The sequence below is a fragment of the Lichenostomus cassidix genome, chromosome W, assembly GCF_008360975.1.
Source record: "Lichenostomus cassidix isolate B80296 chromosome W, HeHo_3.0, whole genome shotgun sequence".
Lineage (NCBI taxonomy): Eukaryota > Metazoa > Chordata > Aves > Passeriformes > Meliphagidae > Lichenostomus > Lichenostomus cassidix.
Window position 1 is genome coordinate 7,367,629 of NC_139510.1, and position 25,890 is coordinate 7,393,518.

Consider the following 25,890-nt stretch of genomic DNA (forward strand, 5'->3'; position numbering starts at 1 on the left):
GTGCTACCACAAGGAATGAAAAATAGCCCAACCATGTGCCAGTGGTTTGTGGCACGAGTGTTGAGCCCTGCGCGTCAACAAGCGCCCGAGGCCCTGATATACCATTATACGGACGACATTCTTGTGGCTGCCTCCCAACCTGATGTTATGCAGAAAGCCCTAGCCCTTACCACAGAAACTGTAACAGCTGCTGGCTTGCAAGTGGCACCAGAAAAAATACAACAAACTTCCCCATGGCAGTATTTAGGGTGGCACGTTACAGCACTATCCATCCAGCCTCGGCGAGTGAAACTTCAAAGTTCAATCAGCACATTATATGAGCTGCAGAAATTGCTTGGAGCAATCAATTGGGTTCGTCCCTTATTGGGAATCATCAATGAGGACCTGTGTCCCTTATTCGAATTGTTGAAGGGCGATTTGGCACTAACATCTCCATGATGCTTTACTGACTGAGCACAACTTGCTTTGCAGATGGTGTCCGAGGAGATAACAAATCATCAAGCATCGCAATGTGCTCCCGACTTACCCTTCACCATCATTATTTTAAACCCTTCATGGCAGTCTTATGCTTTGCTATATCAATGGGATGAAGAGGCAAAGGACCCACTGATTATTATTGAATGGTTTTTTTTACCCCACCAGATGTCGAAAACAATAGCTACACAACTAGAAATGTTTGCTCAGCTGATCATTAAGGGACAACAGCGCTTACTCACCCTCACAGGCCAGGAATTTCATACTATTTGCCTTTAACAACTGTATATTTGAAATAGCTCTTGCAGATGTCTGATGAGTTTCAGGTAGCACTGGTTGCCTATCCAGGCACCCTGAGCATTCATCTTCCTTCACACAAACTGTTGACTAACTGTTTTAATTTAGTTCCTGTGTTGCAGCATAGCCCAGCTCCAAACTTTGAAGGCCCTTACTGTCTTCACTGATGGCTGTGGACAAACACATCATTCAGTTTTCATTTGGCCAGATCCCACAACACAGGCCTGGCATTCTGATGTCACTATCATTTCAGGATCTCCACAGATAGAGGAACTTACCACTGTTGTTCGTGTTTTTCAAAAATGGCACAAACCATTGAATTTAGTTACGGACTCTGCTTATGTTGCAGGAATTGTAAAGAGAGCTGAAGCTGCATACCTGAAGGATGTTTCAAACCCTTTTCTTTTTAAATGACTCTGGACACTTGTTTTACTTTTGGACTCCGGAAGGGAGCCTTATTTAATAATGCACATTCGTTCCCAAACATCCCTTCCAGGACCTATCGCAGAAGGCAATCGCCATGCCAACTTACTGACTATGCCAGTGCAGGTTGTACCTGATTCCTTTGCTTTGGCAAGACTGATCCACTCCTTTTTCCATCAGAATGATCATGCCTTACACAGTCAGCTTGCGCATACTTTTCACCAGGCACGTGACATTGTGGCTGCATGCCCTGACTGTCAGCAATATAGTTTACCTTCTGTAGCTACTGGGGTTAATCCCTGGGGCCTACAGTCTTTGCAGCTTTAGCAATCAGATGTCACGCATTTTGCGAAGTTTGGCTGCTTAAAGTTTGTTCATCTGTCCATTGACACATTTCCAGGTGTCTAATTTGCTTCTTGCCATACTGGAGAGAAAGCTCGCGATGTTTGTCGGCATTATTTGAACACGTTTGCTGTTTTGGGTGTCCCTGCTCATGTTAAGACTGACAATGGCCTAGCCTATACATCTCATAGGGTTGCCCTCTTTCTTCAGCAATGTGTTATTTCTCATTATACAGGGATACCTCATTCTCCCACTGGCCAGGCCATTGTTGAACATGCTCACATTATGCTTAAGCGCCTTTTGCTGCAACAGAAAGGGGGAGTTCAGGATTATACTCTCCAGGAGCGATTAAACAAAGCTCTTTATGTTTTTAACTTTCTGGATCGCTTTGCTGGTAACACTATGCTTCCTATTCTAAAACATTTTGCATCCCGAGTGTGGTGGTTTTAATTGGCCCAAAACATCATAAAGTATTTTTAACATCTAGGAGAAATTTGGACCCTTCAGAAGCTGTTGTAGTAGGCCTGAGGAAGTGTCTGAGGGGTGGGGAGTGGCACAAAGATGGCTCCTGTGTGTTCTGAGTGAAAGTTCTGGAAGTTTTTTCATCAAGTCCAGCAGAGTCAATCTCTGATGGCTCTGAAGGTGATGGACATGCTGCTGGCCAAGTTTGGGCCAATTAGAGGTGCTGGTTACGCCTCTGTGAAAACATATTTCAGAAAAATTCAAAACAAGGTAGGCACGCACTTCTTTGTAGTTGGAGGAGGAGGAGGTGGAGGTAAAAATATGTGAAGGGAGAACAGCATGGAGACACCAAGGTCAGTTGAGAAGGTGAGGGAGGAGGTGCTCCAGGCACCGGAGCTGAAAACCCTCTGCTAGCTGTGGTGAAAGCCATGGAGGGAGCAGGAGGTCCCCCTGCAGCCCATGGAGTCCACAGGAGTGCAGAAATCCACCCACAGCCCACGCCAGAGGAACAGGTGGATGCCTGGAGAAAGCTGTGATCCAGTTGGAGTCTCATCGAAAGAGTTAAAGCTGCAAAGGCCTTGCAAGGGAGAGAAAGGCCTTGCTCCTGAGATAGAAGCAGCCTGGCCTCAGCTCGGGAGAGTCTGCGCAGCACTCTATGGACAAAAACTCATGTTGCAGCAGAATTCGGGCAGGATGTTTGTCAGGGTTTAGTCTGTCTTAACAGCTGGTCTGTCTTAACAGACCTATGAAAGTCTTTGAAGATAGATAAGAGGAAGTATTTTGCTGATGCTGCAAGAAAGCAAGCAGCTGGCCAGAGAAAACCGGATATATAGCCCAAAAGTTGGAGATTTCTTGCTGGCCAAGGAATACAGGAAATATTGCCCAAAATTAGAAAACTGCATATACCAATCATATAGTGCATGCTTAGCTTGTGTTAATCACCTATAACCAATTATATAATCGCATGGCGCGTGTACAAACCATATGTAGAGTTCCGTATCACGTGTACGGAAGGTAAAAAGCTTTAAAAGAAGCACTGCTAAAGAACAAAGTTGGATGACTTTCTGCATCACATTGGTGTTATGTCGTTCCCGTCTCACATGGAATAATAAACCCTGACAGATGTTGCTCGTGAGATTGGACCAACACCAAAGAAGTTCCCAGAGGACTGTCTCTCGTGGGAGGGACTCCATGGCTAAGTAGAGAACCCCTCTCCTTGATTGGACTGACCAGAGAAAAATCCCTTACCCTGCCCCCTGCCCATGTTGTTGGTTTAGAAAGAGGAAAGGAGGGGTGAGCGAAGAGACTGCTTCTTAAGAGGGAGGGGGTGAGAGCAGAGAAACTGTCTGGAGAGAGAGAGAGATAAGTAAAGATAAAGCGTATTTGTGGTAGAAGAATTGTGGTGATAAATAAATTTATGGACTTGCTCTGTGGACTGAGAAAATACCCCACACCCTGCCCCCCTACCCGAGCTTGTTAGTTAAAAAGAGGGAAGGGGGTGAGTAAACAAAATAGTGTATGAAAGGTTTATTTTTACCTTGCATTTATCCTCCAACTCTGTTAGGTAATTAAATCACTTTGGAACTTTAAGTTTGGAGCCTGTCTGCCCTTTCTTCTGTGCGTCTTCCTACAGTGTCCTATCTCATTTAACTAATGAAATTAGTGTGTGTTTTTACAGTTTTTTCCTTTCCCCTCTCCTGCACATCTGTAGTAGGAGAGAGTCGAGGTGCCTGGCATTTAGTCAAGGTCAAACCCCAACACCGTGATATTACATCACAGGATTTGATGCCAAAAGCCAAACTTATGTTTAGGGAACCTGAAAGTGGTCAGATTTTAGGGTCAGTTCCCCTTATTACATGGGGAAGAGGTTATGCTTATGTCTCCACAGATACCAGCCCAAGGTGGATACCAGCGAAGAACGTCCACCCGTTCCTGGAAAAGGGACCATCACCAGCTGCAAGCGATACAGCAGAGCCGTTCCTGGAAAAGGGACCATCACCAGCTGCAAGCGATACAGCAGAGCCATCCCTGGAAAAGGAACCATTGCCAACTGAAGGTGATACAGCAGAGTCCTGATGCCTTTGACATCATGACTGGAGGCTGCGGGCATTGGACTGGCAGAATTTGGACCCTTCACATAGGGATGTAAATTCCTTTGAATCCCTTGAACTTATTTTAATACCTCGCTTTATTTGCTTTTGCACTCTTGAGTGTGGGTGGCATTATTAAGTACCTTGATATTGGGGATATATTAGAACATAAATGTCAGTGAGTAGTGAAGAAATGCACTCATCAGTTTGGTACCCGCCAGTTTTCACAATGGCATATGGATTGATACTTGTTTTGGGGGTGCAATTGGCTCAATCCACTACTGCCACTGGGCAGCTTCCACTCATTCCTCAAGGGAATGTATGGCTTACGCTTGCTAAAGCTTTAAATCAGAGTGCTTTATGCTTATCAATGGCCACACCTGAAAATCCTTTTCATACTTGCCTAGTTGCTGTGCCAGTGGATGACTCTTTAACTATAGTCAGTGAATCAAAATGGCACTTAGACAAATTAAATTGTAAGAATATTACATCCTGTTTGGATAACTTTGACGGTTGGGATCACCATTTGCCCATTTATCCCAGTGAACCACAAGAGATAGAGTTGCTAGGCTCGATTAAAGCCGATGCCTGTATTTTCTTGAATTATTTTAAGTGGGACAGAGGGAATGACACATTTTGTCAGGTAGTTTCTCCCAGGAACCCCTTGTATTTAAACAATACTATTTGGTGTAATTTTACGGTAATGCTTGGTAAGCACAAATACCAAGTGCTTTCTGATCCCAAGCCATGAAAATTGCCTAAAGGCATATTTTTTGTTTGTGGAGATTGGGCATGGCCTGACATCCCTTCACATGCAGTTGGGGCTCCATTCACCATAGCCTGGCTCACAATGTCGACCCTGAACATCACCATGATATTGAATCACAAACAGTGGGCAGAACACCGGCATATATGATGAAGCATGCACTAATTCCAAGCAGACTGTGACCCCAACACTGTTTTTTGGGAACCACCAGCAATTATAGCAGCATCCTTTTTGGCACCAGGGGTTGCTGCTGCCCAGGCCTTAACAACATTGCATAAACTGGGATGCTGGCTTGCCAAACAAATTAATGCCACCTCATTGGCTTTGTCTGGTCTGCTGACAGATGTAGATTCTGTGCGCTGTGCCACCCTTCAAAATCGTGTTGCAATAGATGTTTTACTTTTAGCCCATGGCCATGGGTGTGAAGATTTTGAAGGTATGTGTTGTATGAACCTTTTAGATCATTCAGAATCAATTCATAAAAGCATCCAAAAATTGCAAGATAATTTATACCATTTGCAGATAAAAGATAGTCAGGATTGGTTTTCTGGGCTGTTTGGATCTTGGGGAATTATGGGATGGTTTAAGTTGTTTTTAACATTTGGCATATATGCGTTAGGAATAGTTTTATGTTTAGCTGTGTGTATTCCTTGCTTACTACAGTGTTTGCAACGAATGGTTAATGATGCCATGAATAAGATTATGCTTGTGGAACGAGAAGGGGGAGATGTGGGGTTACAGGATGCTGACAGTGGTGACAGCGGGACGACAGGCCTTGAAAGCCAGACTGATCTTCTGTCTTTGGTGCGGAAGAAACCTTGGGATCAGTAAACACAGACTGATCACAGGGGAAGTAGGAGGAGCACATGAAGGGCTCGTAAACTGCGGATCTGCGTGAGAGTAGAAGAACATCTCTTGTTACTGTAAATGGTAGTGTTTGCTTAGTACCATAAAAGGTAATGTTGTGAAACAAGACAGTTGATTGGAGTAGGCTGTAGTATAGAGTTACTTCCAGGTTGTGTTACAATATTTAAGGATTTACTGCTGTGCAATAAACGTCTTCGCCATACCAACATGGAGCCCGCTCCTTAATCGCCTCAGGCAGTCCTCAGATGACATTCAAAAAAGCTGCAAAGGATGAAAGCTGAGGACCAAAGGAACCTAGAGAAATTATTGAAGAAGTGTGGCGAGTATATCGAAACAGGGATCTCCTGGAAAAAAGAAAATTAATTAAAACCTTAGCCAATGCAACTATTAATTAAAATCTTAGCCAATGCAACTATTGCAGCTCTGGGAGAACACAGAACGGGCAGTAGGGGGCCCTTTAGAGGCCAAGGCCTGGAAGTATTCAGGGACAAGGGGGGAGACAGGTTGGAGCAAGAAATCCTTTGCCTCGGCTGGCAATCAACCAATGAGCCTTTTGTAAACAGGAAGGACACTGGAAAAAGAATTGTCCACAAAACAAAAGTAACCCTTCAAATAATCCCCTTCCCTTACTCACAGAGCTGCAAGAAGATTGAAGGGTTCTGGAGGATCCCCACCAAGCAGGCCCTCTGGTTATAACTGAGCTGGGAAAACAAGAAAAACAATTAGAATTCCTAATCAACACGGGTGCTACTTAGTCAATATTAAACCAATGTTTATCTTTACAGGATGAAACTTCTGTGAATGTAGTAGGGGTGACTGGACAATGACAGAAAGCACACTTTCTGAAGCCACTCAAATATAAATTGGGAAAGAAATCATTATTAGGCAGAGATTTGTTAGAGAAACTAGAAGCTAAAATTGAATTCAAAGCCAGTCAGATGCAATTTAAAGTAAAAGATGACAAATTTATTGATATTCTAAGCCTTGCCCTAACAACACCTGAAGTTAAGACTATAATACCCAAAAAAATATTAAATCAAGTGTATCCTGGAGTATGGGCAAGTGGAAAACCCAGAAAAGCTAAAAATGCACACCCAATTATGATTAAATTAAAACCTGAAATGAGACCAGTATGTATAAAACAATACCCCCTAAAATTAGAAGATGATAAAGGTATTAAACCAATTCTAGATGACTTTTTAAAATACAAATTAATAATAGAATGTGAATCAGAATATAATACCCCAATCTTACCAATAAAAAAACAGATGGGATAAATTATAGATTAGTCCAAGATTTAAGAGCCATCAATAACTGAAGATCTCCACCCAGTAGTAGCAAATATGTACACATTGTTAACCAAATTAAATAATAAACTAATGTGGTTTACTGTTTTAAATTTAAAAGATGTCTTTTTCTGCCTGCCTCTGACCCCAGACAGTCAAAAGCTTTTTGCTTTCGAGTGGGAGAACCCAGAAATGAGAAGGAAAAAACAACTAACCTGGACCGTGTTACCACAAGGATTCAAAAACAGTCCAACCCTCTTTGGAAACCAACTTGAAAAGGATTTGGAGAAGTGGACATTACCAATGGAAACGGGAGTATTATTGCAATACATAGATGATCTCCTGATTGCAACAGAAACGGAGGAAGAGTGCAATGAATGGACAGTAAGTCTACTCAATTTCTTGGGACTTAATGGATATAAAATTTCTCAACAGAAAGCCCAGATCACAAGAAAACAAGTGATATACCTAGGATATGAAATTTCGGGGGGACAATGAGAGCTGGGACGAGACCGAAAGGAAGCCATTTGTCAAACTTTCCAACCACAGATGGTGAAAGAACTCCGAACCTTTTTAGGTATGACAGGGTGGTGCCACTTGTAGATCTATAACTACAGACTTTTGGTAAGACCCTTATATAATATGCTAAAAAATGAAAGTAAACACTTGGTCTGGACTGGAGACACCAAAAGAGCATTTACCCAGCTTAAACAGGACCTGATGAGGGCATCAGCTTTCGGCCTTCCAGATGTGACAAAGCCCTTCTGGTTGTTTTCCCATGAATGCCAAGGCATAGCCCTAGGGGTATTGGCCCAACAAATAGGGCCATACTGGAGGGCAGTAGTCTACTTCTCAAAACAACTAGATAAAGTGAGCAAAGGTTGGCCTGGGTGTCTCAGGGCAGTTGCTGCTGTGGTACTCAACATATAGGAGGCCCGAAAATTCACACTGGGACAGAAAATAACCATCTTTGTCTCACATATGGTATCGGCTGTACTGGAGCAGAAAGGGGACACTGGTTGTCTCCCTCTCAGTTCCTTAAGTACCGAGCCATACTAGTGGAGCAAGATGATGTGAACATCATCACAACTAACATTATGAATCCAATTATTTTTCTCAGTGAAACATCAGCAACTTGGGAACCCATAGCACACGATTGTTTAGATACTATGGAAACCATTTATTGCAGCTGACCAGACCTGAAAGAAACACTTTTAGAAGAAGCTGAGGAAACATGGTATACTGATAGAAGCAGCTTCATCAAAAATGGGTCCTGGAAGGCAGGATATGCAATCACCACTACTAAAAGGGTAATTGAAGCCCAACCCCTTCCAGCAGGAAGTTCAGCTCAAAAGGTAGAGATCATCGCTTTGATCTGTGCACTGGAACTGGCAAAAGGAAAAATTATTAACATCTGGACTGATTCAAGATATGCATTCGGTGTGGTGCACACCCATGGAGCTGTATGGAAGGAAAGGGGACTTTTAACATCACATGGAAAGCAAATTAGGCATGCAAAAGAAATCCTAAGACTACAAGATACTATCAACCTACCCTTACAAGTGGCAATTATGCATTGTAAAGGACATCAAAAAGGTAACACTGATGCCTTAAATGCTGATAAAAATTTGAGACACAGACACGCAGTATAGGAAAAGGGTATTACCACCTGTGGCAGGACAGACACCCCCCCCCCCCTCTCTCTCTCCCTGATTGCTAGCCGAGATCGATGGCTCAGATTAAGTCAATGGCTTAATCCTGACTATCAGTGCTGGCGTCTGGAACTCAGAGCGAGACACTGAGAGAATGTGAATAATTTTCAGGTGACCGCAAATACACACTCTTTTCCCTATAAAACACCACGCAAAACTCAGTAAAATTAGAAGCTTTCTACATGGACACTAGAACATGAAGTAAGGCCTCTCCCCAGGGATGGCGCAGCCCTGTGGTTACTTCCCGAGGGATTGGGTGAGGATGCTGATGTATCTCCAAGCTCCAAAAATTGGATTTGGTAAGATCATCGAGTTTCCTAAATTGTATTATTCCGGCTAACTTATAGGTACCTTTCTTAACTTGCATTTCAGCTAGCTCAAGCAAGCATTTCTTAACTTACATTATAGTTCAAGCAAGCATTTCTTGCGTTTTTAACTATCTTTATAGTTCAAGCAAGGTTTTACCCCATAATTGCATTTTTAACTACCATAGTGTTGCAGTTATGTATTCATTGTGTGTCTATGTGTGTCAATCTGTTCTATGTTTGTATGTTTGTTATGTTCTGTGTCAAATAAATGGTATTTTTAGACAAATCGGCCAGATATCAAAGAATCTTGCGAACGGGACTAAGTCTTGGAGAACTAGCTGTCTTAAAACCTGTCAAACTGCAAAAGCACATAAATCTCCTCTCTCCCATGCAAGACACCTTGGTTTAATAGGATTCCAGGTACACCACGATGACTCGAGCCCCCACGATATCCCCCGTATACAATTTATGGACCCCCTAGATTAGCATACTTATCTAAAAGTCTCCAATGAGAAGTCTAACAAATGAAGTAATTGCCCCCTTATTAAAATTACCTCCCCCCAAAAAGGTTACAACTTAGTTTACAAAAACATGTCTCAGTGATGGGGCTCTGTTCAAGGTTGGTGCCTCATGCTCTTGAGATTGTGGGGATGTTTCATCTTCCCCAAAGAATTCTGAGCAGGGCAAGGGTACAAGGGTTATAAACATGTAGGGTTGAGATACAGGGAGTAAAAAGTACAGGAATGGGGAAGGGTAAAAGGATATATAAAAAGAGTGTAAAAGTATAATGAAAAAGGACAAAAACCCATCAGGCATCATTTCTCCCTTTTTTGGAGATTAACAAGCTTTTACTTTGTCTAGTTTTTAAATTACACTACTTACAACATCGGTTTACATAACTAGCTATGGTAAAAATAATAACTACAATTACAATCATTATAAATGTTTTTTTCACTCAGGCCTAGTTTGGCAACTATGAAGTGAGGGCATGGAAGATCTGGTCAAATTTCAAGGTGTAATTTTTTGAACCCACTTCATGTAGAATTTGAGTTCTTTTCTAAATTTCTTCTCAATCTTTTTTGATTTTAAATGGCCAGTTATCACATTCATCTAGAGGTGGTAACTGGGTGCAGATCTAGGAATTGTTCATATTAAGAGCTCTGGCTATATTTGTTTTGGATCACAGTGTTGTGTAACTTTTGGCTGAGTCTTGAGTCATGGTTATCAATTGGGCAAACAACAGACATGTAAAGAACAATTTAAACTACATCATTTTGATTTGCATCAGTCTCTGTTGTGATGGTCTCAGGGGCAGAAGCTTTTTTCATCCTGGCATAGTGGATTCACGATTTTTTCTCAGCAACCTTTCTCAGAAGTGAGGGTGGTCAGCAAAACTTGGAATGGTCTCTTCTACTTAGCTTGGAAGGGGTTGCTGGTCTACTATTTGATGAAGACTCAGTTTTCAGGCTGAAACAGGTTAGCAGGGGTGTCCAATTTTATAGCTTTGGACAGCACGACAAATTTCTGGAGCTTCTGCAAAATGGAGCTTAAAGCTGTTAAGTATTTCTGTAAATCAATTTTTCCCTTCATGTCAATTTTTCTCGGAATGTGTGGAACTTGATATGGTTTGCTATATAGACTTCTATAGGGACTTATATTGTCTCTCTACCTTGGTTGTATGTGGACTCTCAGTAAGGCCATAGGTAAAGCTTGAACCCATGTCATAGATATTTCTTGACAGATTTTACTAATCTGGGCCTTGAGGGTCTCATTCATACATTCAACTTTGCCACTTGCTTGGGGCCTGTATGATGTGTGCAGGTCTCAAGTAAGTCTCAGAATCTTGCTAACTTCCCCAATCACTGTTGCAACAAGGTGTGGTTTTCTATCTGATGACATCTTTAAAGGAACTTTAAAGCCTGGAACTACATGGTCAAGCAAGGCTTTTACTACCTCTTCTACTGCACCGGTGTGACAGGGACAAGCTTTAGGCCATTTATTGAACACATCAACTAATACTTGTACATATTTATAATATCTTTTTTTACATGATATATCAGTAAAATTTATTTGCCAGTAATTTTCTGGGAGATGCTCTGCCTTGGTCACTCTTAACTCTACTCTTTTGTTTGTGTTAGGGTTGTTTTTGTAATAGGTTTTACACTTGCTTGTTAGAGATTGCACAATATCAGTTACTTTTCTCCTTATTACTACTTTTTCTAGATGTTTTAAAAGGTTTTCTGTTCTTTAGTGTGTACTCTCATGTTTCTTTTGTGCTATTTTTTGAAGGATCAGGGGTGGGACTACAACTTGGCCTATCAGTGTAACAGGCTACTCACTTTCTTTAATTTCAGCCTTAAAAAATTTAATTAACTTTTGATCACTCTGATCATATTTTGGAGCAAACTCGGTTAGATTTACTTTTTTTGTGGCACTACTGCAAAAATGTTTTTTTCTGCTATCTTTTTTGTTGTTTTGTTAGCAAAGCAATTTCTTACTTCAGGAGTTGTCTTCTTTTGATGACTTTTGCAATGAAGGACAGCTACTTTTGTAGGCTTTTAGGTGCTTTGCAGGAGTGCAAGGGTTTGTTTTGCATGCTTGATGTTATAACTTTGAGCAGTCAGTAGGCCACGTTCTTCTCAGATAGTTCTGTGGGCATGAACAACACTGAAGGCATATTTGGAATTAGTCTATATGTTTACTTCCTTTCTCTCGCTCAGTCCTAGAGCTCTGGTCAGTGTAATCAGTTTCTAACCTGGCTTCTTCAGAGGCACATTCTTCAGGTCTGGTCTGCTGGAATAGGTCTCTTCTGTTGCCTATAAACAGTCATGCTCAGGCAGGTCATCAAGTAATGTGGATGACAAAAATATTGTAGGGTTTACAACAAGCATTGTTTTTAGGGTGGCATTGTGTCCCCCCTTTTTTTCTAGGTTAGAGATCACGGTGTGGGGTACATACATGACAATGTGCTGCTTAAGGGTGAATTTCTAAGCTTCTTGTATTACGATGACAGTTGCTGCTATAGTTTTCAGACACTCAGGCCACCCTTGGCTAATATTGTTTAGTTGTTTTGAGAAATAGGCCACAGCTCTTTGCTGATTTTCAAGGTGCTGTGCTAGTACTTTTAGAGTAACATTTTGCTGCTCATATGTAAAAAGTTCGAAGGGCTTTGTTATGTCTGGCAGCTCTAGAGCTGGAGCAGATATTAAGGAATGTTTTAGTTGTTTAAATTCAGCTTTTGCTTTCTTTTTCCAGTTGGTGGTTTCTTTCTCAGCTGCTTTAAGGGCTTTATATAAGGGGTTTTTTGTTTTTTCTAGTCTTTTAGTTTTTTTGACAGCTGATGTTTAAATATAGTTGGGTTATTCTTAAACCCTTGGAGTAACTCTGTCCAGGTGAGCTGAGCTTTTCTTCTTGTTTCAGGATTTTCTCACTCAGATGTAAAGAATTCTCGACGACTTTTAATTATAGAAATCTAGGAAAAGGCATCTTTGAGATTTAAAACTGTGAACTTCTCTAGTTCATTTGTCTGTGTGGTCTGAAAAATGTAGGGGTTTGGCATAACTGAATCTATGTCTTCTATGTCTTTTGTGGTTTTGTTAATTGCCTTTAAATCTTGTATTAATTTGTAACTTTTATTATCATTTTTCTTTACTGGCAGAATGGATTTTTTCAGTTCACATTTTAAAGGTTGAAAGAAAGGCTGTGTTTCATTTATTTCTGTGACACTGGTTACTTTTACAATACTTTGACTTAGTTTCTCCTCAGCTTGCTCCAAAGGTGCTTTTAGGACAGCTTCTTTCTTTCTTGGTTCATCTCTTTTAGATATGGTGTGTTTAGCTACTGGACTAGCAGCTCTTATAGCTTTCCGGGTTACCATTCCCCTCTTTTTTCCCGGTAAGCCCGCTGGCTGTTGTGGTTACAGCCTCCGTCCCAGTCTCCTTCTCTTCTTCGGAGCTATCTGCCTTGAAATCATCTGGCTGGATTTCGATTGCAGTTATTTTTCTCTCAGCTCTGTTACTGACCGCGCAGCAAAGCGGCTGCTGCTCTTTGCTCCCCCCTTTCTCAGCCTGGGAGGGGTCAGCTACGGCAGCAGCAGCACTTCCCTCCCCGCCTGGACCTGCTTCTGCGCCCCCCCTGCCTCCGCCCTCAGTGCGGCGGGCAGGCGGTGACCGACCCGCCCCTGCTCCACCCCTGCCTCCGCCCTCAGGGCGGCCTGGGGAGGGTGGCCGCGGAGGAGGCAATGGCCACCCATCCCCCATCCCTAGCCCTACTGTGGCAGGGGGGAGGGGAGCCGGCGGTGGCCACCGATCCCCCACCCCCAGTGCCATATCGGCCCGGGGCAGGGAGGGGGGCTGCCGGCAGCGGCGGCGGCGGAGAACGGAGCTAGCTTCCCACCACCTCTTCCGACCCGGCTGGCTCTTGCAGCGACAAGGGGTAAGATATTCTTTTCTGCAAGGCAGGCAGTCTTTTTTAATTTGTTTGTACACCTCTTCCTGATTCAAGAATATAGAAAACAACTCTGCATATTTTAATTCATCAAACCTGCCTTGAACCTGAAGCTCTACTAATAGTTTTGTGATTATTTGGTCTTCTAAAATGCTTAGATTGGGCCATTCCTCTCCCTCTTCTAGTTCCAACACAGGCCACCCCCACAACGACAGCCTAGATAATTTTTCCATGTACAGGGGGGTGTTGTTTCCCAGTAGATCGTGCCAGTTTTTTAAAATCAGACCTAGTGGGGAATCTTGTGGGATTTTTGAGTTAGTAGATGACGCACTACTCATATTTCGTTTAAAAACAGAAAAGAAACAGCTGGAAAGAGAGCACTTAGTTTAAAGACTGGCAAGAGAAACGAACCCGCATTTCTCACGCCCCAGCAGAGCAAAGAAAACAAGTTTGAAAGAGCATGCGCACAGATTAAACCCATGGCGAGGTTCAACTACCACCCTTCAGTAGTTGAACCCACACCCCAACCTGTGGGCCACAGCCCCTTCTGAGCTACAGCCCCCCGTGAGCCCTATATGGCCCGCTGTGAGTAATCGCGAAGGGCGTCCCCTTCTCCTCACAGTCCCCCACCCTGTGGGAACGGAGTGGTTAAAAAACCCCCCCTTTTTATGGCCCCCTGGCCACACTCCCACCCTTGGAGATCTCCCCAGATGCTAGCTAGCAATAAAACCATAAAAAACCCTTTTGATCTTACCTCTCTTGCTGTGTTCTTGCAGTAGGTGTTTCGGAAAACTCCCGGTTTTCAATCCTGGACCGCCGCTTCCCTCCCATAGTGCCGGCAAGGGGGAGGGGAGTACAGCGGGGTGTTTCTCGGTCCAAAATCAGAACTCGGGGTTCCTTCTGCTCCTGCCAGGCTCGCCAGAACTGATGCCTTAAATGCTGATAAAAATTTGAGACACAGACACGCAGTATAGGAAAAGGGTATTACCTTGGTTTAATAGGATTCCAGGTACACCACGACGACTCGAACCCCCACGATATCCCCCGTATACAATTTATGGACCCCCTAGATTAGCATACTTATCTAAAAGTCTCCAATGAGAAGTCTAACAAATGAAGTAATTGCCCCCTTATTAAAATTACCTCCCCCCAAAAAGGTTACAACTTAGTTTACAAAAACATGTCTCAGTGATGGGGCTCTGTTCAAGGTTGGTGCCTAATGCTCTTGAGATTGTGGGGATGTTTCATCTTCCCCAAAGAATTCTGAGCAGGGCAAGGGTACAAGGGTTATAAACATGTAGGGTTGAGATACAGGGAGTAAAAAGTACAGGAATGGGGAAGGGTAAAAGGATATATAAAAAGAGTGTAAAAGTATAATGAAAAAGGACAAAAAACCCATCAGGCATCAACACGGAGCAGGAGATAGGAAACCGATTGGCAGATTTAGAGGCCAAAAAGGCAGCAGAAAAAGAACAAGTACAGTCATTGTCTCTGATACCAGATAGTAAGCCCATAACCTGGGACACTAATATACCCTATTCAAAAGAAGACTTATACAAGAGTTAAATGCTCAGTTAAAAAACAATTTTTATATTATCCTTAGAGGGCAAACTATAGTACCAAGTAGGATATTGTGGAAAATAGTACAGAAAGAATATAATAAGACTCACTGGGAAGCAGATGCCTTGTATAGTGACCTAAGCAAGAAAATAGTAGGAAAGTGTGGGCTCTGACAGCTAGCCTGCCTCAGCTCACAGACATGGAACTGATACAATCCGCTTGCACCTGTGAGAATCTTAGCATCAACACGAGCAAGAAACAAAAACAACTCAGAAAGAAATTTGCACCTGCTTGAAGGAGGCTGTTATTGCAAGATAGTGTGCTAACTATAGGTAGCCAATGAGTTTGAAATGTAGTAAGTTAGGAGCCAATGGACATGTGGCACGAATGCTATGAAATAGTATAAAAGAAGCTATGTAGTAATAAAGTAGCTCTTTTGCTTCCTTTGACTGAGTCATTGTTCATCTATACGTAAGTGTCGAGTCCGTCTCAACAGCGACAGGAAAGCATTTATACACTACAGTACAGCAGGTCACTAAACAATGCAAAGTGTGTATGCAGAATAACCCACATACCACTTACAAAGTCCAGTTGGGAACTATAGGAAAAGGTACAGTCCCAGGGCAACAGTAACAAATTGATTTTTCAGAATTGCCCAGAAAAGGGGGGTACCGATACCTTTTGGTACTAACCGATACTTTCTCTGGTTGGCCAGAAGCCTTTCTGTGTCTAACCAATAAAGCAAGGGAGGTTACTAAAATTTTACTAGATCAAATCATTCCCTGATTTGGGATACCTGCAACCATATCTTCTGATGGAGGATCGCACTTCTGTGCTGTCATAGCTAAAGAGATCAGTAAAAAAGAACTAAACCATGACACAAAGAAGGACTCAGTCCATTTGAAACGCTGTATGGGAGACCATACCAAACTCAGTATTGTGGTGAAGACCTTCACCAAATGGGAGAAGGGCATTTAACAGATTATCTAACCTTATTGGGAAAACATATTGATCCAATATCTAAGAGAGTGGCCAGAACCAGGGCGAGAGGCCTGGATCAACTCATACACCCTCATAAACCTGGAGACTGGATTTTTGTTAAATCCTTTGCAGGAAACCCCCTGGAGGAGAAATGGCAAGAACCCTTCCAGGTCCTTTTAACCACCTTTATAGCTGTAAAAATCTGTGAACTACCCTCCTGGATCCATTACTCCAGGATTTAAAAAGCACCTGAAGGACAATGGCAGACAGAACGAATAGGAGCAACCTCCTTAAGATTGAAGCGCTGCTGCTAATAATTGCATAGACAAATGGACAGAACTGGAAATGTGATGAGCACATGGAATTAGAATATGAGAAATCACGGCTGACACAGAATAATTGGAAAAAATACGGACATAATGGAAACTCAGGCCTAAACAACACAGACCAGTGGGGACAGGTTTTTAAAAAAATTACTACTGTATTAGTAATAGGTGAAACAAAAATTGAAGAAGATGAGTGGGAAAGCAAAGAACAGTATTCTCCATTCCAAATACAAAAAAGTGAATCAGTAACAATAGGATGTAACTTTAAGCCCAGGGAACTGCTTCATCCAATAGCCCTAATATAATTTCATATAATAGATGCTGCAAACATGACCCACTGCTTATCTTTCATAACCTGTATTCACGGAGAAACATGTACTTATGATTTTACTTTCACCCATGATGTAATTCTATATTGTACAGGATATACAATGGAAGACAGAGAGCAGAGACAGGCCCATAGAAGTGTCGCCTTACTCCTGAAAGAATCACAAGTCTCACAATCCCAAATAACATGATCCCCTGATAGAATGAGTGAGAAACCCACAGCAAACAATCCTATGAGAACAATCTGTAACTATAAAACCCCAAAAGACTTGCATCTCCCCCTATTTGTAAATAGTTCTTTTGCCTTTAATTTTGATGGGGAACCTCTACAAAGTTCTGGCTATTCAAGACCATCAGGGACAATCCTCCCGGATGAAGGAGAAAATATAATATCTCTATTTGGAGCAATTGAACCAAGAGAGATAAAAGAAGGGGAGGGAACAGTGACATCCAGAAAGAGATCAGAATAGAATCAGGATCACCAAATAACTACATTCTATATACCAATGAAACAGGCAGTAATTATAGCCTGCATATTTTCAACAATTGGTCACTCCTCTGAATTTACATACACAGACATAAAAATTGAAAGCACACATGATGCTGCTAAATGTAGTATCTTCTCATGTACCAAAAACATTTGTATACAAACTACAATTACCGAACCCACAAGAATCTCCTGTACTGGAAGGGCAGGAGATTCGAGTCCCTCCTACCAAAAATCCTCTTATGCTTGGTTACTTGAAAAAATAAAACCCACTACCACAAATATTCCCACCGCAATTACTACAACAAAACCAGCAAACTGTGCAGTTAGAAATCATAACCAACCAAAATTTTGTTGGACTGTATGTAATAAAACAATCCAACAAACAAAAGTTATTGTGGAATCCTCAATACTCCTTGAAGAGGGTTCAAGTTAAAATTCAAACAGATGTATCTACAGTAAAACCAGAATGCACCCCTTTTATTAGTGCTTCTCTACAGGGGTGGAAAACTTGGTTAGGTCCTCAAAGCAAATCAAGCAGACAAAAGAGAGACATAAGTGGATGGTTCGGATGAGGATTGGGAATCCTTAACTCCATTGATCAAGAAGTGCTCCTCAATAAAATTAGCACTGTAATGTCAGAATTACATACAATAGACACCCCCTTACAATCCTCTTTGCTCACATTAGCAGATACTCAGCATTTGGCTGCAAACTTATTGCATAAATTAGAAGAAACAATGAAACAAGATTTTACTAACATGGCAACAGCCTTATGAATAGTTCAAAATAATGTATCTATAGCCTTAGGATGTGTCCAAGCACAGCAATGGGTGCAAACAGTGGTATCTGGTGTAATTAGAGAAGGAAGATCAGGTATTTTGCCTTATGAACTACAAGAAATAATTGCTAAAAATGTTACTAAATTTGAAAAATGATACCAGTCGTGGTGGAAACTAGTCAATTTCACTTATGAACCACATAGTGAAAACATTACAGCTTATGTTCTAACCATACGGAATGCTTCTGTCACCAGCATTTTTTCCTATTGCTGCTTTGGGAGCTGAACATAACGGAACCATAATCAGGCCTATAGGACATAATATATGGGGAAAATACAACAACAAAACTAAAAATTGGCAAACTTTAAGTACTGAAGGCTGCATTCCCCATAATCACCTGGGATTTATTTGTGAAAATGCAGTGCTGGAGACAGAAGACTTATGTTTGGACACACAAGATAACACATGTAACTTTGAGATGTTCCCTTCTGAGAAAAGTAAGTCCCAGGTATATTATGTAGGAAAGGGGTGTGTGCATGTGTTTGAACTAATTGCGCAGATGTAACTACAGATGACTGTGTTGAACCGACTAATCATACCAATTTTTGTATTTGCAATTTTACAAGGATAGTAGGATGTCACTAATTTCAGCACCCCTATTACCACATATCAACTTGTGCAAGATGAGTACATATCCTACCATGAAGTCCCAACCATAAAAATCAGGATGGACAATAGTATCTTAAAACAGATGCTGCAACATCCCAACTTGGACACTATGGCAATACATGTTAAAGAAACCAGTCAACGAGCAATACTAACTGTCAAACGTGATCTGGAACGAATCAAGGAAAGAGTGGATTCCATCAGAAAAACAGGAGAACACCACTGGTGGGGCATTTTTCTCAGATGGACTCAATCACCCACAACAACCCAGCTGTTTAACTTCTTGATCCACCCGATTTTAATTTTGTTACTAACAACCATAGCCCTTACAGTCGTAAATTTATGGATGTGGTGTAAAATACAAACCGTAACATCTCAAGTATGGATAAAATCACAATTGCAAAAGAATTTTTAAAAGTTATAAGAGAAGGAGGAACTTGAAACATAGAACTTCTTTAATATAAGCACCTTAATATACCAGCACCATAGTATAAAATATAGATTAATAAAAGTTAAGCACTAGCAGCTATGCTAAACCACAACTGCTTCTGCAAAATAAACTGCTCTTGCAAGGCAAAAAGGCCTAGCCCTGGAAGAGGGTAAGACAAAGGAATATGAGCTAATGCATCTGACTAACCACCTTTTCTATAAGACAAGGACATAGCCCCCTGTGGGCTAAGAGATAAGGAAAAAGCATGTAGACTGATGTAGGCAAAGGGAAGCTAGTTTTAATGACAAATGAGAGAGTTGTCACAAAAGAGTAAAAAAATGCAATTTTTATATATAATAGAGAATAGGAACATAATCAATATGCAGTTATAGATTAAGTAGAACTAATATAGCAACAAAGTGTGTAATAGTAAAATTGTGTGTATTAACAAAATAAGTGTGGGATGAATGTATAGCATGCTGTGTTTGTAACCCTAAGAAACTACAAGTTATGTAAGAACACAACTCTTAAAACTGTACCTTTAGATAAATGAATGAAACTAGGGCGGATGCTGAATTTGTAAACGTATAAATAACCTTTGCAAGGTGAGCATGGCAGATATGCACATGAGAGGTGTTGTCTTGGTTTGAAAGACAGGTGTCTGCTAAGGAACAGTGGAAACCCCCCTTAGAATAGAGAATGTGAACCCCGTTCCCTCCAAATTATTATAACTTTGGAATCAAGGGCTTTCAGGCAAAGATATGGGAAAAGGAATAACAGTTCTTTACTAGTATCTATAACAAAGTAAACAAGCAACAACATTAGCAATAACAACCAAAAACCAGAAACCCGGTGACAGATGTCTCTGGGCTGCCAAGCACTTTCCCGTTTGGTGTAGTCACAGTCACAACCAGCAAGGGCGCTGTTGAGCTCCCAGCTGGGCAGGGCTGGGCAGGTGCGGTGACTCCCGAGCAGCTGCAGATGGCGCTGTGGCGCAAAGTGAGGTTGGTCTCAGGTGGTTGGTAATGGCGGACAGGCTGGGCAGCAGGACGGGGCGCAACAGAGAGCTCAGAGCAGTGAGCTGGAGCAGCAGGGCCGGCTCACCTGGGCTGGCCAGCAAGGTGGCAGAAACTCCGCAGTTATGGCAGAAGCTGCAGTGCATTCCAACAAACGGGTGCGGGGGCAGCGACAGCCAGGCTCCTCCACAGTTGTTGCAAACCGGAGCTGGGGAGGCGTGCACTCCCGGCGGGGAAAGAGGTTGGAATCCCACGCCCTTCCCCAAGCAAGAGCTCACCCAGCCAGGAGGAGAAGGGAGTGCACAACTGGACATCCTGCAATCACAGCCAAAAGCAAGCAGCAGCTTCCCTCTGACCCTTCTGTTGCCCAGCGATCAAGTGAGCTCCCACCCCCCCCCAGCCAGAGTGCCTCCTGCCCTTACCCCACCCAAGCCACAGCCTTTGTCTCTTACAAATGAGTTAATGGCCCTGAGCACCTGGTCGTTGATTCCCTAGTAACAAGGATGGAGAAAATCCCACACCCCCCAACCTTCAACAGGTGTTAACCCCTGCATGCTCCCCTCTGGCCGGGCCAATAAAGGTGTGCTTTACTTTACAGTACCTTACTGTGGAGTAGATTCCTTTGAATCACTAGTGATTATTATTGTTATTTTTTTCTTGCCTGTTGCTGTTTCATTTTTTAGTAAACTGCTATTTTTTTCACTTATATCGACTCATATTTGTCTCTCCTTATTGGTGGAAAGGGATTGGTTAAAACTATAACGGGAGGTAACTCAGAGTGTCCACCTCTTTTAATTGTCTCAAACCAAGACACTGGTCTTGGGGAGAAAGTTGTTTTTACCATTATTTTAAAAATCCTTGTAATAATTTTAACAGTATAATTTGGTAATAAAGAAATAGATGTCTTCCATCCTCCTGGATTTTCCTGATTTACAAGTTAAGAGTACTAATTAATTCTGATACAAGGGAATCAGAAGTTGAGATAATTTGTCAGAAACTGCTCACCACAAAATATATCTACTGACTTAGCATTTATTGTGTTTGCCAAACAAGGACTGTGATACTCTGGAACTTCAACGCTGGCAAAAAAACAAATTTGTTGTTCTGGCCTTTGGATGGAGAGAAGGTCAGTGAAAAAGACCTTCTGCAAAGACCCCTCCATAAAACAGAACTACACAGGCACAAGGATATAAAAATGACTTTTGAACTCATTATAATATGAAGCGGGGATAGGTTATGCATATTGTGAAAAACAAGGTTCACTCTCCTGTTAGGCTTAAAAAGGTTTAATAAAAGACAATAGGGGACAGATAAAAGCAAAAGGTCAGTGCTGGGTGCTTTGGCATTCAGCCAAAAAAGCACACCTGGTATGGACAGAGACACCCTTTACATACTCTTCAGCCTAATGCATATTCATAAACAGTTATACATATTCATATTTTCCTCCAAACTATTTTGCATGTTCTGGGAACTGATTTGCCTCCTCGGAGCATGCGCAGTCGTCTGTCATTGATTCTGTTATCACTCCCAGATTGTGGTTCCTGCAGGTGACAGGTGCTGATAGTTGGAATGTCAGAGGCAGGGTCCATTTGTGGGATGTTATCCAGTTCAAGCATTCTAATAAAACTATAACAGCCATTTTACTACTATTAAACTCAGCTAGTACTAGAAAGAAAGACCTTAGTCATCATTACACAGCAATTTTTCACAACCAGGCTACCTCTATAAGAAAAGAATTAAAACAATACACATAAGTATCCATTGTAATATTTGCAAAAAGCCAACATTATGACATGTATTTATCACAATATGTATAAGCATATTGGGAAACTCTATGAATTTGTAACATGTAGCCGCATATATAATGAGCTATACGGGACTGACGGCACGCGTGTCTTTGGAGGGCTACCTCCCACGTGCCTGGTGCTGCAATAAACATACCGGCTTTACAACTTAAAATTATATAGGTTGTGAATTTTGTCTCTTTCCTAAATCATTTGGCGAGCCAGCTGGAGAACCTCTGTCTAGTGCAGAACTCTTTGGTGCGCCCCTGGGCTCTTTTCCCTGGAAAACCTCCGCTTCTTGCTCGACCACTGCCACAGCAGAGAAGTATCTACTGGCAGCACGAAAAACGGTATGTTTATCAATCAATAAGTCTACAAGGCGTACGCATAGCCAGGGAGGGCTGGTAAGGCACTAGAGACATCTACATGCATGTTGCTGTTGAATCGCTAGCGGAGTGAAGAAGCCAGACTGAATCTCAAATGGACACAATTCTGAATTTATTATTTAATTTCAAGAATTTATATAGACTTTCACAGGTCGTCTGGATTGGGCCAGTTCAAAACCTCCCCCTAGGCTAATTGGCCAGGCTTGAACCGCCTATCTTCCAGAGACAGTTTCAATAACATCAAAACTTTATTTATAAAAACACAGGACGAAGAAGAGAAAATTCCCATGGGAAAGAATCTGTGTTGCTACAGCTCCCCCTTTTTATTTAAGAACAGAAGGCATTGCTTTTGTACCTCTGTGGATCAGCATGAAGGATCTGATTGGTAGTGGCCAATTACCAAACAGAGCGTAGCTAAACTTGAGAAGGGGTCTGTTGGGTGGTGGCCAGCCACCGAACAGCGCCCAAACCAGATGCTGATTTAAGGTGAACAGAGAGACTCTCAGCAATACCCTGGATAGAGCATCTATAAAACCTAATTCTACATACAAATCTATAATTCAATTAAAACATGCATTCAAAGTCCTTGCTTTCTGACTCCATAAAGTAAATATCAGCCTCTGCTTGTGGAAGGACCGGCTTCCTGATGGTCGGTGTCTTGGTCATCATTAGAAGGATCACTTGGTTGGTGTTCTGCATTCTGGTTGTTATTTTGAGGTTGCTGGTTCTGTCTCTGGAGCCGCAGGTCAGGGCGAACGCATTTTGCAGGCAGCCATCCTACCCCAGTATCCGTGGAAACGCAAGCATACCCACGACCCCAAGCAATAAGCTCATGTGGGCCTTCCCAGGTGGCAGTAAGTAGGTTCCGTACCCATACCTTCGCCCGGGGCAAGCGCAACTCGCCTGATGACTGCAATGAGAGAAAATGGTTCAAAATCACAGGATTATCCGAATTCGGTAGCACTGTAACGTGATTGATTGTATACAAAGATTTTTCCAATCAACTCTGTGATGTTTCCCCATGCATTCCCCCTCTTTGCCATTCCAAGACACACTTCAGAGTACCATGAGCGCTTTCAACAATGGCTTGGCCAGTAGGAGAATGCGGAATACTGAATGTGTGGTCTACACCCCATAGGTTTAAGAACTGCCGCATCTTCTGTGAGGCGTAGGCAGGACCATTGTCGGTTTTCACAGTGGCTGGCACCCCCAGGACTGAGAAGGCTAATTTCCAGTGGGTAATGGCATCACGACATTTTTCTCCAGTATGAGCAGTTGCCCACATAGCTGAGGAGAAAGTGTCAATAGACACATGCACATACTTGACTCGGCCAAACTCAGGGATGTGTGTCACATCCGTCTGCCAGAGCTGCAAGGCCTTTAGGTCTCTGGTGGTTCACCCCTGGTGGCAGAGGTGCAGCGAGTCTGTGGCAGTCAGCACAAGCACTGACAATGTCACGAGCTTCAGTTGGCATCAATTGAAACTGCTTCTGCAGGGTATGTGCACTCTGATGAAAGAAATTGTGCGATGCCTTGGCTTGTACAATTTTGTCAGGCTGAGGTGCCACCCATGCAGGGTTGGCTAGCATGTCAGCCCTGGCATTGCCTTCTGTTAAAAAGCCTGGTAAATTGGTGTGGCTTCGAATGTGCAAAATATAATACGGATGCACTAGAGCCTGAATTGCCTTCCACAGGGTTTTCAATAGCGAAAACAGAGCCGCATTATTGACTTCTTTTAGAAGTGAACAATCCAAAATTTTGGTTATGTCTGCTACATAAGCAGAATCGGTGACCAAATTCAAAGGTACCTGAGAGAACCACTGAAAAGCCATGGCAACTGCCTTCAATTCAACCAACTGAGCAGAGCCTGACTCGTGGCTTTTCCGCACTTGCCACTCAGATCCTTCCTTCCAGGTAACAATGGCCTTTCCTGTTTTCCCAGAACCGTCCATGAAGACAGTGGGTCCATGAACTGGCACCCGACTGTTCTTTGGCCGCAACATAAGATTGACTGAATTTGCCAGCTGCAGCAATTTGTGGCTGGGCAAATGATAAGCAATTTGCCCTGAGAAACTTTGCAGTGCACTTTGCAAGGGAGCGCTATTAGCAAGGCTCCATTCAAAATTTTCCCGTGATACTAGAACAACAATCATTGCAGGATCTCCTGCCATCAATTGTAAACACCGATAACGACATTTGATTATCAGACAAGCTATCAACTCGAGCAATATGGGTGCTGTCTTTTTTGGCTGATGGGGCAAAAAGACCCATTCCAGGATATGCAAAGGGTCATCCCATTATTTGTTCCACTGGCCAATGATACCTGTAGGATGGAGGTCTGGAGCAGTAATGAAAACAGTGATATCAGTAGAGGGATCTACTCGATAAACCTGATGAGCAGAAACAGCTTGCTGCACTTCATTCAGCACTCGTCACGCCTCAGGAGTCAATTGCCTAGGTGAGTTTAGATCAGAGTCCCCCTTTAAAATATTAAAAAGCAGGGGAAGTTGTGCATTGGTTAGTCCCAAATACGGACATAACCAGTTGATGATGCCCAGCAATTTTTGAGCATCATTCAGAGTCTTAATAGAGTCTGAGAACTGCACCTCTTGATGCTGTATGGTTCGATCCAAGATTTTGACTCCCAAATATTTCCAAGGAGGCTGTTGTTGAACTTTCTCCGGAGCCACTTGCAACCCATAGGAATGCAAGGCATCGAGCAGTTGAGGCTGTAACTTCCGCAGCTCATCCTGGGTGGATGCTGCCACCAGGATATCATCCATATAATGGAAGCAGAGTGCCTCGGGAAACTGCTCACAGATTCTGGACAAGGCCTGCGCAACATACAATTGACAGATAGTCAGGCTATTCTTCATGCCCTGAGGCAATACTTTTCATTGAAATCGCTTTACAGGCTCCGCATTGTTAATTGCAGGCACAGTAAAGGCAAATTTTGGTCTGTCATTGGGGTGCAAAGGGATTGTAAAAAAACAATCCTTCAAATCAACAGTCAAGATTTCCCACTCTGCGGGAATCATTGTAGGTGAAGGCATGCCAGGCTGTATGCTCCCCATACTTTCCATCACTGCATTAACTTTTCGGAGATCTTGCAACAGTCTCCATTTCCCCGATTTTTTCTTAATCACGAAAACCGGGGTGTTCCAGGGACTGGTAGAGGCTCAATGTGTCCCTGTTTCAGTTGCTCCTGAACCAGCTGACAAAGGGTGACTAATTTCTCCTTTGGCAGAGGCCACTGTGGTTCCCATATTGGTGTTTGGGTCAGCCATCACAGAGATGGCGTGGAATACAGTGCGCCCTTGCACACAGTGATCCCTATTAAAAATTTGTCATGATTTGCACCCCCCCAAGCTGCCAACACGTCCCATCCCCAGAGGTTAATTGGAGCTGGAGTGACATAAGGCTGAATGGAGGCTGTGTGTCCCTCTGGATCCTTCACCAACACAGGTCGCTTACTCAATCGACTCTGTGTGGTTCCTCCCAGCCCCGCGGTATTCAGTCCCGCAGGGGAGAAAGGCCACGAAGGAGGCCATGAAGCAGAGGAAAGGATTGTTGCATCAGCACCTGTATCGATCAAACCTCAGATTTGAATTTGATGCGGATGTGCTTTTGGCATGATGAGGGTACATGTCATCTGTGGTGACTCATTAGAGA

The 25,890-nt window shown here is 42.6% G+C and overlaps 2 long non-coding RNA genes across 2 annotated transcripts in view; both read left to right on the top strand.

Moving 5' to 3' along the window:
- The window catches only part of LOC146425414 (uncharacterized), a 442,571-nt gene that overhangs the window by 316,349 nt on the left and 100,332 nt on the right, over nt 1-25,890 (top strand). The window lies entirely within an intron of this gene.
- On the top strand, nt 12,941-21,724 carry LOC146425419 (uncharacterized). Its single transcript, XR_014846557.1, has 2 exons — nt 12,941-13,461; nt 16,147-21,724. It is a non-coding gene; the product is annotated as an uncharacterized LOC146425419 (long non-coding RNA).